Below are 14,340 nucleotides of genomic sequence, written 5' to 3'. Positions count from 1 at the left end.
TAAATTCTTTGGCCAGTTCATTAATAATTTATCTGATTTTATGTGATTAATTTGAAAGAATTAAAAGAACAGTTTCATGTCTATCCTTGTATTTTCCATTTGGTTGAGGTTGATAAGTGTTTTAGAAAGTAATTAGTAATAAGTAATACAATTACTTTTCAGACAGAGTAAATAGTACAGTAATCTAATTATACCATAAAAGATGTAATTAGTAGTTAGTAATTAATTACTTTTTTAGAGTAAATTACCCAACACTGCATACAGTGTATCATTATTTTAATAAGGGGACAATCTATACTGTAGGCAACAAAATATGTATTTCAGTTTGGAAAAGAAATGCTTTAAAAGTTTAAAAAAAGATTTCTCTATTTATTTAATTTTGTTACATTATTGCTTTGCTCTTAAAAGAGTCTGACTGAGCATAACTCATGTTACTATTTGCAGCTTGAGACCAGTGGAGGGCAGCAAAAAGCACAAAGAGAAACTTTCTATAATGCTTAGTCTCCCCCCCCCCCCCTTCAGAATAGTGATGCCCTATCAGCCTCCTGGCTTAATAATGAACTAAAATAATCTGAAAATTAACTGTTTGCAATAGCATTATTGCAATTGGCATGGTAAATACTAATCCCCATTAAACTGAACCCCTGCGTGCATACAAGGGTCTGTAGCTTTGTAGAGTGACATTTTAACATAAATGTGCAATTTATAAATACATATGTGAGGCATTTTAACAATTTGCATTAATTAGTGTCAAAAGGCCAAAATAATGATCTTGTTGTTCTGGCCAATAGCACTCTATTAGATTAGTTTGATTCTTCCACAGTGTTCCCATGAATGGAGTTCATAGTGTGACTCTCACCATGCAGCTCTGCAGTGCAGGCTTGCACTGGGGCCCCAAGGCTTCTGTGAAGTGCTGGTTCAGAATAAATGAATAAAAGCTGATTTCCATTGTCAGCTGGTGGGCCATGTCTTGGGGAATCTGTTGCTTTACTTGACTTAAAAAAAATATATACATTTTCTGCTGACCAGTTTCTAAATGTACCTACAATAGCTTATAACAGATGGAACAACTCTGAATGGAAACTAAATAGAATACATATTATTGCTTATTGTTTACAAGCATGTTGAGTACATTTTGTCACACATTTGCACAAATAATTGGTTATTAAACAGTATATCATGTATTCCCCTAATTGATTGTTTTAATTATAAATTGCACTCAAGATGGGGGCACTTGACCTCACATACAGCTCTGGAAAAAATTAAGAGATCCCTGCAAAATTATCAGTTTCTCTGGATTTACTATTTATAGGTATGTGTTTGAGTAAAATGAAAATTTTTGTTTTATTCTATAAAGTACTGACAACATTTCTTCCAAAATCCAAATAAAAATATTGTCATTTAGTGCATTTTATTTGCAGAAAATGACAACTGGTCAAAATAACAAAAAAGATGCAGTGTTTTCAGACCTCAAATAATGCAAAGAAAACAAGTTCATTTTCATTTTTAAACAACACAACACTAATGTTTTAACTTAGGAAGAGTTCAGAAATCAATATTTGGTGGAATAACTCTGATTTTCAATCACAACTTTCATGCGTCTTGGCATGCTCTCTACCAGTCTTTCACATTGTTGTTGGGTGACTTTATGCTACTCCTGTCGCAAAAATTCAAGCAGGTCGGCTGATGTTTGATGGCTTGTGGCCATCAGTCTTTCTCTTGATCACATTCCAGAGGTTTTCAATGGGGTTCCAGTCTGGAGATTGGGCTGGCCATGACAGGGTCTTGATCCAGTGATCCTCCATCCACACGTTGATTGACCTATCTGTGTGGCATGGACCATTGTCCTGATGGAAAAAAAACAATTCCCAGAGTTGGGGAACATTGTCAGAGCAGAAGGAAGCAAGTTTTCTTCCAGGATAACCTTGTACGTGGCTTGATTCATGCGTCCTTCACAAAGACGAATCTGCCCGATTCCAGCCTTGCTGAAGCACCCCCAGATCATCACCGATCCTCCAACTGGTCATTTAATGGTTAGACGGAGACCTGGAGAGGTCTTCAAGCCACAGTGTCTTGCACCCACTGTGAAATTTGGTGGAGAATCCGTGATGATCTAGGGGTGCTTAAGCAAATTTGGAATCGGGCAGATTCGTCTTTGTGAAGGACGCATATATCAAGCCATATACAAGGTTATCCTGGAAGAAAACTTCCTTCTGCTCTGACAATGTTCTCCAACTCTGAGGATTGGTTTTTCAAGCAGGAGAGTGCTCCATGCCACACAGACAGGTCAATCAAGGTGTGGATGGAGGACCACCAGATCCAGGCCCTGTCATGTCCAGCCCAATCTCCAGACCGGAACCCCATTGAAAACCTCTGGAATGTGATCAGTTGGAATATGGATGGCCACAAGCAATCAAACAAAGCTGAGCTGCTTGAATTTTTGTGCCAGGAGTGGCATAAAGTCACCCAACAGCAATGTGAAAGACTGGTAGAGAGCACAACAAGATGCATAAAAGCTGTGATTGAAAACACTGTGTAACAAAATGTTTTTTTTTTTTTTTTGGTTTCTGGGTAGTAAGTGTTATTTCCTAATTGCTTATGCCTCAAAAGTATAGTAAATGGCTATTATTCCCCACAAACTTTGCTTTTGTGACCAGGACAGTAATATTTTTAAATGTACCTATTTTCCAGAACATTCCAGATAGATTCACTGCTGAGTAAACTTGGAGTAACTTCTAGAACTTTCTAGTAATATAAATAGTAGTATAAATACAGGGGCCTTAAGCCCACCAGTTCAGTTTAGTTCCAGCTGCCTAAGTGGATACATATCAAGACCTTGCTGAACACCTTGAAGTATGATGAGTACGGCTGGGAGGTCATAGGAGACTTCAAAATGGTGGCATTCCTGATGGGTCTCCAAGGCGGTTTTCCCAAGTTTCCCTGCTATCTTTGCCTTTGGGACAGCAGGGACACCAAGGCGCACTACCACAGGCGGGACTGGCCACAGCGGACTGAGTTCTCTGTGTGGAGGAACAACATCAAGTGGGAGCCACTGTTGGACCCCCAGAGTGTGCTGATGCCACCACTGCACATCAAATTGGGCCTTATGAAACAATTTGTCAGAGCTCTAGATAAGGAGTCGGCAGCCTTCAAGTACCTTCAAGACTTCTTCCCAAAGCTGTCTGAGGCAAAGGTCAAAGCCGGTGTCTTCGTCGGATTTCCCCAAGAAGCTCACTAGTAAGGAGAAAGCGGCTTGGAACAGATTTGTCGCAGTGGTTTGGGGCTTCCTGGGCAATCACGAGGCTGAAAACTATGTGGAGCTGGTAGAGACTCTGGTGAAGAACTACAGCACAATGGGCAGTAGGATGTCCCTCAGAGTCCATATCCTTGATGCTCATCTTGATAAATTCAAGGAGAACATGGGAGCGTACTCGGAGGAGCAAGGCGAGCGCTTTCACCAGTATATACTGGACTTTGAACGCCACTACCAAGGACAGTATAATGAGAACATAATGGGAGACTACATTTGGGGGCTGATTTGTGAAAGTGATTTATAATATAATCGTAAATCTCGAAAAACTACTCACTTCTAAATCTTTTGTAGTCATTTTTGTATTACTTTAGTATAAATACATGTTAATTTGGATTCATATGTTGTTTTTTCTGACTTTATGTGAACGAAAAGACACAAATTCGCCCGTTTTCTCATTGGAAATAGGTAAATTTCAAAATATCACTGTCCTGGTCACAAAAGCAAAGTTTGTGGGGAATAATAGCCATTTTCTATACTTTTGATGCATAAGCAATTAGGAAATAACACTTACTACCCAGGAACAAAAATTGTGTTACATAATGAAATTAGGGTTATTCCACTAGATATTGATTTCTGAACTTAAAACATTAGTATTGTGTTGTTTAAAAATGAATATGAACTTGTTTTCTTTGCATTCTTTGAGGTCTGAAAACACTACATCTTTTTTGTTATTTTGACCAGTTGTCATTTTCTGCAAATAAATGCTCTGACAATATTTTTATTTGGAATTTGGAAGAAATATTGTCAATACATTATAGAATAAAACAAAAATGTTCATTTTACTCAAACACCTACCTATAAATAGTAAATCCAGAGAAACCTGATAATTTTGCAGTGGTGTATTAAAAATTGAGACACCCTCTGAATAGAACCTATTGTTTTTGCAAAAATTATAATATATTTGTCTTTAGTTGTTCACAAATATGTTCAATATACTGTCAATTATTTGACAAGTTGGTTTGGTAGGAAGTACTAGCATTTCAATATAACACAGATGTGAACTGAAAAAAGACAATCAGACAAAAGAATAAACCAAAACATTTATTATGCATCTGGCCTCTTGGTGTGTGTTAAACAAGCGTATCCAAAAAGGTTGCTCTCACTCTGCGCCTGACTGAAACTCATTGATGCATACGTTATTGATCTTAAGGGCCCTGAATTTTAAACTCCTCTGCTCTCTTTTGGAACAGCATTAAACAACAAACCACTTTAGATACAACAAAAAATGACGATCAGAAATCTCAAAGCAGTGAAAAAAAACAAAAAAAAAAACAGCAATATAAGCCTGAAATGCACTGAGGAGGGTCTTAACTGAGTAATTAAAGGGCCATATTGCCTTGCCCCAGGGCAGACTCTTACAGCAGAAGCAACGCTGTCTACAAGGGGGAGGAGACATACCTAGAGTCTGCTGTTGTTACTGCCTCTCTAAGGGTAGGGCTTACACCATGCAGGGGAGTATATTTCAGTATTAGGGATTATGTTGTTTAAGCAGACTCGAAGAGATTATGCCATCTAGACAGACTACGGCAGACTAATCTATTTTAATAGACTTTTCCTTGTCTGAAAATGAAGAGTGGGCTTTGTGATTAGTGACATCAAAGTGCACAACAGCCCCATAGAAATATATTAGGAGGTAAAACCAGTTAATTTGAAATCCATTGTCTGTCTGTATTCTAAGATATGAATTTTATTGTCCAGTATTGCTTAATCAAAACATAGACCTAGTTGTCTGTTGTCATGGTGAATTGTTTTGAACTAATCATGGGTAATAGGATTTAGAATTTCACTTGTTATTCCATTTGTCAATATTTGTTCTGTTAACAAGCTGTTCAATTTTTTTTTTCAAGTTTAAATCATTTAGTCCCTGATTATTAAAAGCAGTGTAATGTTTTTTTGTTTTGTTTTGTTTTCTGACTTGAGCCCTTTACTTGAGTATATTTTACCTTAAACTGATCCTGCTCTTCGACACTTGGCATGCCACACATTTAAGGAACACAAAGACTTAAAGATGTTTCATGAGACATAAGCTGCTATTCATGTTATAACCATAGAATGCTTCTGACATAAGACATAAGAACTAATGACATAAGAACCATTTTTTCTGGAATAAGACTATTCCCATTCTAGTCTATGATGCTGTTTTTAAATAATAGCAGAATACATGTATACACATAATGATAAAGACGATTAAGATTAAAGGAATATTTAACACAACAATTTAAATTCTGTCATTATCTATTCAACCTTATGTCATTCCAAACCTGTAAGTGGTTATCTTTTCCATGAAATACAATAGGATAAACAAACAAACAAACAAAAAACATAAAAGTCCTATACAAGTCAATATAATATTATATTCCAAGACTTCTGGGCTATATGATACGTTTGTGTGTGGAGGAGACTGAAATTTAAGTTGTTATTCACTGATAATCTTCCCCTAGATTTATATTAAGTGTGTGTCGTAACTAGGGATGGGCATTTTGGTCATTTTGTCTACTTGAGTACTCAGACTAATTACTCATCGAGTACTCGAGGGGCAATGACATGTACATAACTGTATATATAATAACATGTCTGACAAACGTCTTTGGCTGCTGCAAGCTGCATTGTGTCTTGTTGTTCCAGTGTATCGTCTATCCATTATTATAGGCTGTTATAAAATAATCTGATACAAAATGTACAAAAGATTGCATAATCAAAATATAATGCAAAAAGATTGTGCACAATGCAAATCTGTCTGTTTTTCCTTCAGGTTACCATAGTAATCTTAGTAAGCGTGAACTGTCTATTTTCAAATCGTGGTTGGCTTAACAGGAGACACCATAACCATCGCATTTTTTATATGCGTGTTAAGTTGAAGTTCAGTTTTGAAGACATTGCATTCTGTTCCATTTAGCTGCGCTCTGTTTAGCTGTTTGAAACACTCGCCTGCTGTATATGCTTCAGCGCATTGAGTCCACTGCCCCACGTGGTGTGTGTGTGTCCAAGTGTTTGCTCCTGTGGGGAAAGCCGTGATACTCCGTATTGTTGTTGCTGTGTTGATTTATGAAGCATTCCATTCAACTCGGAGAGTTGGAATTTCCACCTTTCAACTGGGGAAAGTGCAACGGAATGACACACTATGTCGGACTTCTAACTTGGAAACTCGTGTAGAAATCTTCAACTCCCATGTCGTCGAGATGCAGGTGTGTGTTACTTCATGCAGGGCAGGGAGGTTTACAGTCATTGACAAACATTCACTTTTATTAAATAATATCAATTAACGAGTCAAAGTTCTTATTAAAGGATAATAAAACATGTTTAGCAAACGTTTTGCAGAGACGGGTTCAAAACACGGTTAATTACACTCTCTTTTGATGATTGTAATGATAGCGTTGCAGCGTCCTATATCAGTTTGGTTGCTATGAGACGTCTCTGACAATCAATGTACTCCTCAAAATCACAACGTAATCAATCTCAAAATTAAAAATAAGCTTCCTCTTTGACACGTTTGTGTTTAGTTGTCAGGTAATTGTCACTGAATTTCGAATTAAGTGAAAAGTCACATCATGCATGATCACCACTGATCATCGTTTTCATGATCGATCATTGCTGCCATGTCCGAGTACCCGAGTACTCATGCCCATCCCTTGTCGTAACCGAGCAGGCATGCCAGTTTGAATATATGCTGAATGGAGAATGACATTTGTGAGCTGCTGCGGATGGGAAGATTTTCAAATAATGACTTAAATATTGGTCTGTTTCACACACAAAGTTATCACATGGCTCCAGAAGAGTTGAATGGACTATATTTATGGTGTCTTTTTGTCCCTTCTGAAGCTTGACAGTCATGGTCACTATGAGTTGTAGTTATATGGAAAAGAGCTGATTGATAATTTTCACAAGTTCTATTTTTGTGTTTCAAGGAAGACAAAATGTTGACATTAGGAATGACAAGAAGGTGGGTAAATAATGAAAGAATTTTCTATTTCCATTTGTCCCACTTTAGCTGTTTTCACTCCATACTCATAACTGATATAAATTATTTAAAGCATTATTCCAAGTTCAATACAAGTTAAAGGGATAGTTCACTCAAAAATGAAAATTCTCTACATTTTCTCACCCTCATGCCATCCCAGACATGTATGACTTTATATCTTCTGCAGAACACAAGTGATGATTTTTAGAAGAATATCTCAGCTCAGGTCCATATAATGCACATGAATGGTGACCAGAAATTTGAATCTGCAAAAATCACAAAGTCAGCATAAAAGTAATACATAAGACTCCAGTGGTTAAATTCATATCTTCTGAAGCGATATGATAGGTGTGGGTGAGTAACAGATCAATATTTAAGTCCTTTTTTACTATACATGTCCACTTTCACTTTCACTTCCACATTCCTCTTCTTTTGTTTTTTGGACATTAGCATTCGTCATGCATATCGCCACCTACTGGTCGGGGCTGGTCAAAGGTGGAAATTTCTGGTAGAGAAAGGACTCAAATGTTTATCTGTTTTTCACCCACACTTTTTCACACCACTCCTAAATTATGGATTTATACACTGGACTTTATGTGATTTTTGCAGATTCAAAGTTCTGGTCACCATTCACTTGCATTGTATGTACCTACAGAGCTGAGATATTCTTCTAAAAATCTTCATTTCAGGATGGCATGAGTGTGAGTAAATGATGAGAGAAATTACATTTTTGGGTGAACTATCCCTTTAAGCTCAATCAACAGCATTTGTGGCATAATGTTGGTTACCACAAAAATTTATTTAGACTTGTCCCTGTTTCTTTAAAAAAAGCAACAATCTGGGTTACAGTGAAGCACTCATATAGAAGTAAATGGGGACTATCCGTGAAAGTTAAATACTCGCTGTTTCAAAAGTAAGATTATACAATATGCATGTTAAATATGATTTTAGTGTGAAAAAAATAGCTTACTAACCTTTTATGTGTAAAGTTATATCCAATGTCATGATGACGTAACACTGTAATGATTTAAAAAACTTTACAGCTCAATTAATACACAAGTTTTAACAGAATAATTAATGTAAATGCTTTTATAAAATTATAGGGTACAACGGGGGTAAAGGCACACCTTAAGGAAAATTTGCTTTTTTTCTGGTCACAAAGTGTATCAAGATTGATTGGCTTTTTACCCCTATCCTTTCACTAATTGGACAGTTATTAAGAAAATGTTTGCTTTTATCACCTTGAACAAAACTGAAAATGATAAATAACTATTTTGTCTAAAAATAAATGTGACAATTTCAGGCATCCTTATTAGCTTCATAAATTTGCAACATTTAAAAAATTATTAAATTATTAGATCAAATTACCTCAAAATCACTTTAGATATTGCACGCAATGATCTCATCAGGAATATTTTTGCAGTATATACTGACAAACAGGTATTAAATAGGCTACTTTGGTAATTTTTGTTGCTATTTAATGTTTTGATTTTTTTGGGAGAAAATAAGTCAAGTCAAGTCAAGTCATTTTTTTATTTGTATAGCGCCTTTCACAACACATATCGTTTCAAAGCAGCTTTACAGAAGATCAGGCATTAACAGAAGATAAAACTGTAATATCTATAATGTCTTAGAGTCATCATTGTGTAGTTTGATAAAATACGACTGTGAATTGTTTAAAAATAAGTAATTAAATAATAATTGTATTTATAACCCCAGTGAGCAAGCCGAAGGCGACTGTGGCAAGGAACACAAAACTACATAAGATGTTGGTTAATGGAGAAAAATAACCTTCGGAGAAACCAGGCTCACTGTGGGAGCCAGTTCCCCTCTGGCTAACATCATCAATATAATGCCAATATTACTTATAGTGCAAGTTATGGTTTAAAATTATTAAACTAAGTAAGTGTTAAGGGTCAGTGTTTAAAACAAAGATTTTGTATGAACTGTAAGATTAATGACTAATGTCTTTGAAGTCCATTCTGGATTAACTGTAGAAGTTCACATAGATGCAATTGTCCTTGTTAGTTGGCTGATGAAGGGTTTTGTTTGCAATTAATTGATAGTCTATGTATTCCATTTCAAGAGTGTAGTCCATCATTAGACCGAGGTGATGCAGGCAGAGATCAGTTAGGTGCATCGCAGTTCAACCTGACCGGTAATTTCGGTGAGGTCTATCCTAAATCCAAGGTTCAGGCATATGAAGTATCCCATGTCTTATGGTTGGAGTTAGCATCAGTTCATCCTCTGAAGTCCATCGTAATAGACTGAAGTGATGTTTGGCTAGCACCGGCTGCTATTAGTCATCATCACACAGCGACTTGTAGCAATGGGGTCCAACACCAAGCAGGAACGGAGCTGGATCTGACCGGTTCTGGTGACATCAGGATAGGAATCCCGAGGTTTAGACAGGGAAACAAATAAAATAATACAGTATTAGCATAGATGCCATTCAATTTATTGCAGAGTTATAGATCATGATCACTGTTTCTGGTTCTGGCAGACCTAACTAAAGCAGCCTAATTGTGAGTTGAAGGATAAATTAGGTGCTTGCCTGGCTAAATAGATGAGTCTTTAGTCTAGACTTCAATTGAGTGAGTGTGTCTGCATCTCGAACAGTGTTAGGGAGACTATTCCATAGTTTAGGAGCCAAATATGAAAAAGATCTACCTCCTTTTGTGGATTTTGATATTTTAGAAACTATTAACAGGCCAGAATTTTGCGATTGTAACAAACGCGATGGAATATAGCATGGGAGAAGGTCACTTAAGTACTGCAGAGCAAGGACATTCAAAGCTTTGTACGTAGTTAACAGAATTTTTAAATTAATATGAAATTTAACAGGTAGCCAATGTAACGATGATAAAATGGGGCTAATATGATCATATTTCTTGGTTCTCGTCAGCACTCTGGCTGCTGAATTTTGAACCAATTGAAGTTTATTTATTGATCTTGCTGGACATCCTCCCAGTAATGCATTACAATAATCTAATCTTGAGGTCATGAACGCATGAATTAGTTTTTCGGCATCAGCAACAGAGAGCATGTGTCGTAATTTAGCAATATTTCTTAGGTGAAAGAATGCTGTTCTACAAACATTGGTAATTTGATTTTCAAAGGACAGATTGGTATCAAATATAACACCTAATTTCTTTGCTGTTGAAGATGATGTAACAGTACGTCCATCGAGAGTCAAATTATATTTTAGTGGCTTATTTTTAGAGGTTTTTGGTCCAATAATTAGTACCTCTGTTTTGTCGGAATTGAGTAGAAGGAAATTTCTGTCCATCCAATCTTTTATTTCATTGATACACTCTGCTAATTTGGAGAATTGTGAAATTTCATCAGGTTTTGAAGAAATATAAAGTTGGGTATCGTCGGCATAACAGTGGAAACTTATTCCACGATTCCTGATCATATCTCCCAGGGGAAGCATATACAAAGAAAAAAGCAGAGGCCCTAAAACTGATCCCTGTGGCACTCCATACTTTACTTTTGTTTGGTTTGACAATTCCTCATTTACATAGACAAAGTGGTAGCAGTCTGCTGAACAGGACATAAACCATGCTAATGCAACTCCACAAATGCCAACATAGTTCTCCAGCCTATTCAAGAGAATGTTGTGATCTATCGTGTCGAATGCAGCACTAAGATCTAAAAGCACTAGAAGTGAAATGCAGCCGCAATCAGATGATAAGAGCAAGTCATTTGTAACTCTGATAAGTGCAGCCTCTGTACTGTGATGAGGCCTAAATCCTGACTGAAATTGTTCATATATACTATTTCTCTGTAGAAATTAACATATTTGGGAAGATACTACCTTTTCTAGTATTTTCGACATAAACGGGAGATTTGAAATCGGTCTATAACTAGCCAGTTCTCCAGGATCAAGTTGTGGCTTCTTAATAAGCAGTTTGATAACTGCCATTTTAAAGTTTCTTGGGACATGTCCTAAGGATAGTGAGGAGTTAATAATATTAAGAAGAGGTTCTGAGATTACTGGGAATACTTCTTTTAAGAGCTTGTTTGGTATTGGATCTAACAAACATGTTGTGGCTTTAGATGTTTCGATAAGTTTTGTTAGCTCTTCATGACCTATGACAGTGAAGGATTGAAGTTGCATGTGAGGAAAATTATGAGACACTGTTTTCTGAGGTACTGTGACAGATGATTTCATAATTCCAATTTTATTTCTGATTATTTCAATTTTACCAGTAAAGAAATTCATGAAGTTCTGTTGAGGCTTTATTACTAACCAATTTAGCCACAGTACTGAATAAACACCTTGGATTGTTGTGGATATTTTCTATGAGTTTGCTAAAATATGCTGACCTGACAGCTTTTAGTGCCTGTCTGTATCTACAGACACTATCCTTCCATGCACCGCAAAATACCTCATAATTAATAATAAAATAATTTTGTATTCTTCCACTTGCGCTCCATTTTCCAAGCTTCTCTCTTGAGAGCTTGAATGTGATCATTGTAGCATGGTTCAGGGCTTTTTTCTTTAATTTTCTTTAATCGAAGGGGGGTGACACTATCAAGAGTGCTAGATATGACTGTATTTATATTTTCTGTTATTTCATCAAGTTCTTCTAGGCTTTGGGGTTTACTGAGTGTATGAGATAGATCTGGAAGATTATTAGTGAAGCTGTCTTTAGAGGTCGAAAGAATAGTTCTACCTGAACGATAGTGTGGAGTAGATTGAGTAACATTAGCTGATCGCAGCATACAAGAGACGAGGTAATGATCCGAGATGTCATCGTTCTGTGGCAGAATTTCTATATTATCAACATCAACTCCATATGATAGAATTAAATCTAGCGGATGATTATGGCGATGAGTTGGTCCTGTTACATTTTGTCTGACTCCAAGAGAGTTGAGAATATCGATAAATGCTGATCCCAGTGTGTCATTTTCATTATTTATGTGAATGTTGAAGTCACCAACAATTAAAGCTCTATCTACAGTAACTACAAGATCTGATAAAAAACATCAGAATAAGGCCCAGGTGATCTATATACTGTAGCAAGGGTAAAAGACGACAGAGTTTTTTTATTTATATCTATATCTGATGGTATCACATTAAGCATTATTAGTTCAAAATACTTTTTATATCCTGTTCTCTGAGTAACACCAAAAACTTCACTGTAAATTGTAGCAACACCTCCTCCTCGACCCTTCAGACGAGGCTCATGTTATAAAAATAACCTGGGGGAGAAGATTCGTTTAAACTAATATATTCATCCGGTTTAAGCCAGGTTTCAGTCAAGCAGAGCACATCCAAACAATGATCTGTAATAATTTCATTTACAATTAGTACTTTGGTAGAAAGAGGTCTAATGTTTAGTAGCCCTATCTTTATATGGTGTTTATCTTTAATTTGTTTGTTTTGTTCAAGTTTGACCTTAATCAGATTTTTTCTAAATAATTTAGTGAGGGTATTGTGTTTGGTTGTTCGGGGAACAGACACAGATGATATCTAGGTGATACAGTCTCTATGTGTTGTAGTTTATGTGACCTGTGTGACGTCTCAAGGCAGCTAGCAGACATTTGGATTAACCAGTTTGTCTGCTTCCTGACCTGGGCCCCAGTTAGTCAAAAACTATCATTATTAAGACTATGAGCCACATTACTAGAGAGGAGAGCGGCACCTTTCCTGGAGGGATGGAGTCCGTCTCTCTTTAGCAGGTCAGGTCTACCCCAAAAACTCTTTCAATTGTCTATAAATCCTATTGTATTCTCCAGTCACCACTCAGACATTCAGCCATTCAGTGACACGAATCTACTATAAACCTCATCATCATGACGCGCAGGGAGGGGGCCAGAGCATATTACAGTGTCTGACATCGTTTTTGCAAATTGACACACCTCTTTAGTGATTTCCGACTGGCGAAGCTGGACACCATTAGTGCCGACATGAATAACAATTTTGGAAAATCTACGTTTAGCATTAGCCAGCACTTTTTTATTTGATGTTAGACGCTCTGGCACCCGAAATGCATTTAACAACAGTGGCTGGAGTCTATATTTCCTCGTTCCTTAGAACAATATAACGCCAATAACAAGGGCTCTTTTAACATGATTCTCAGTGGGTGCATCACTGAGTGGGGAGAATCAATTGGAAACCCTAACAGAAACGGGAGAGTGGTGTCACTTTGCTGAGCGAGTATGCTGCCGAGACGTCACCCAAACGCCCTGCTGCGGGGGCTCTACAGTCGGAACCAAAGTGTGTATGTTGCTCTCTGTACTGCCCACATCAAAAACAGTATCTACTGCCCATGTCGCCCATGCCTAAATCCACCACTGAGTACAATACAAACATTAATAGTAGATACAACACTTAATAATTATATTAAAATATACTTGTAGTGATTGAGTCCCCTTTTCTTTATGTAAAAGTCAGAAAAGCACTATAAGTGTAAAATTCAATCAATGAAAATATGTGAATACGAGTGTTGTTTATCCTCATCAAAGCAAGTAATATTTCAGTTTTAAATGATTAATCGTATAACATTATATCAACATGAAAATAGCACGTTATGACTCTGGCTCTGAATATCTCCAGTCATGATTACTCACAGGTGATGTCCAGGTATGCTCAAATCATGAGATTCATCCACCAGAAGAGCAGTGCCAGAACACGACTGACGTAAGGTATTCTTACGCAAATTGCTTGCAATTTTAAGTTTCAGACAGATGTCGCTAGAGAGCACAAAGTTACGTAGTGCAGCTTTAAACTCTCCATTCACTTCCATTGTAAGTGCCTTAATCTAACCTCTATTTATTTATTTATTTATTTTTACAAATGGGGGACCAGTCAAAATTATTTAAGCTTAACATGTATAATAAACTTAACTAGAAAAAAATCTCTTAATTTAATTAATTCGTTTTAAATGAATTTTGTTTTAAAAAGTAATATATGTCTAAAAACTAAAAAGTTATAAAAACGACCTTTGTAGTTAGCATTAAAAATAAACAAACAGGCCTGCATTTTATCATGTAAATTGACTGTTTCTAATGCGGAGTCCAGCTCGGGTTGTGTCAGAGTAGCTCACTTCCTGTTAAG

At 36.6% G+C, this 14,340-nt stretch overlaps 1 pseudogene; it reads right to left on the bottom strand.

Annotated features, from left to right (window-relative positions):
- Positions 1 to 9,813: 9,813 nt before the first annotated feature.
- On the bottom strand, positions 9,814 to 12,618 carry LOC127441170 (uncharacterized; annotated as a pseudogene).
- Positions 12,619 to 14,340: the final 1,722 nt, after the last annotated feature.

This window comes from Myxocyprinus asiaticus, chromosome 5, assembly GCF_019703515.2.
Source record: "Myxocyprinus asiaticus isolate MX2 ecotype Aquarium Trade chromosome 5, UBuf_Myxa_2, whole genome shotgun sequence".
Taxonomy (NCBI): domain Eukaryota; kingdom Metazoa; phylum Chordata; class Actinopteri; order Cypriniformes; family Catostomidae; genus Myxocyprinus; species Myxocyprinus asiaticus.
The sequence above is the reverse complement of the archived record's forward strand: the minus strand, read 5'-3'. Positions and strand labels throughout refer to the sequence as shown.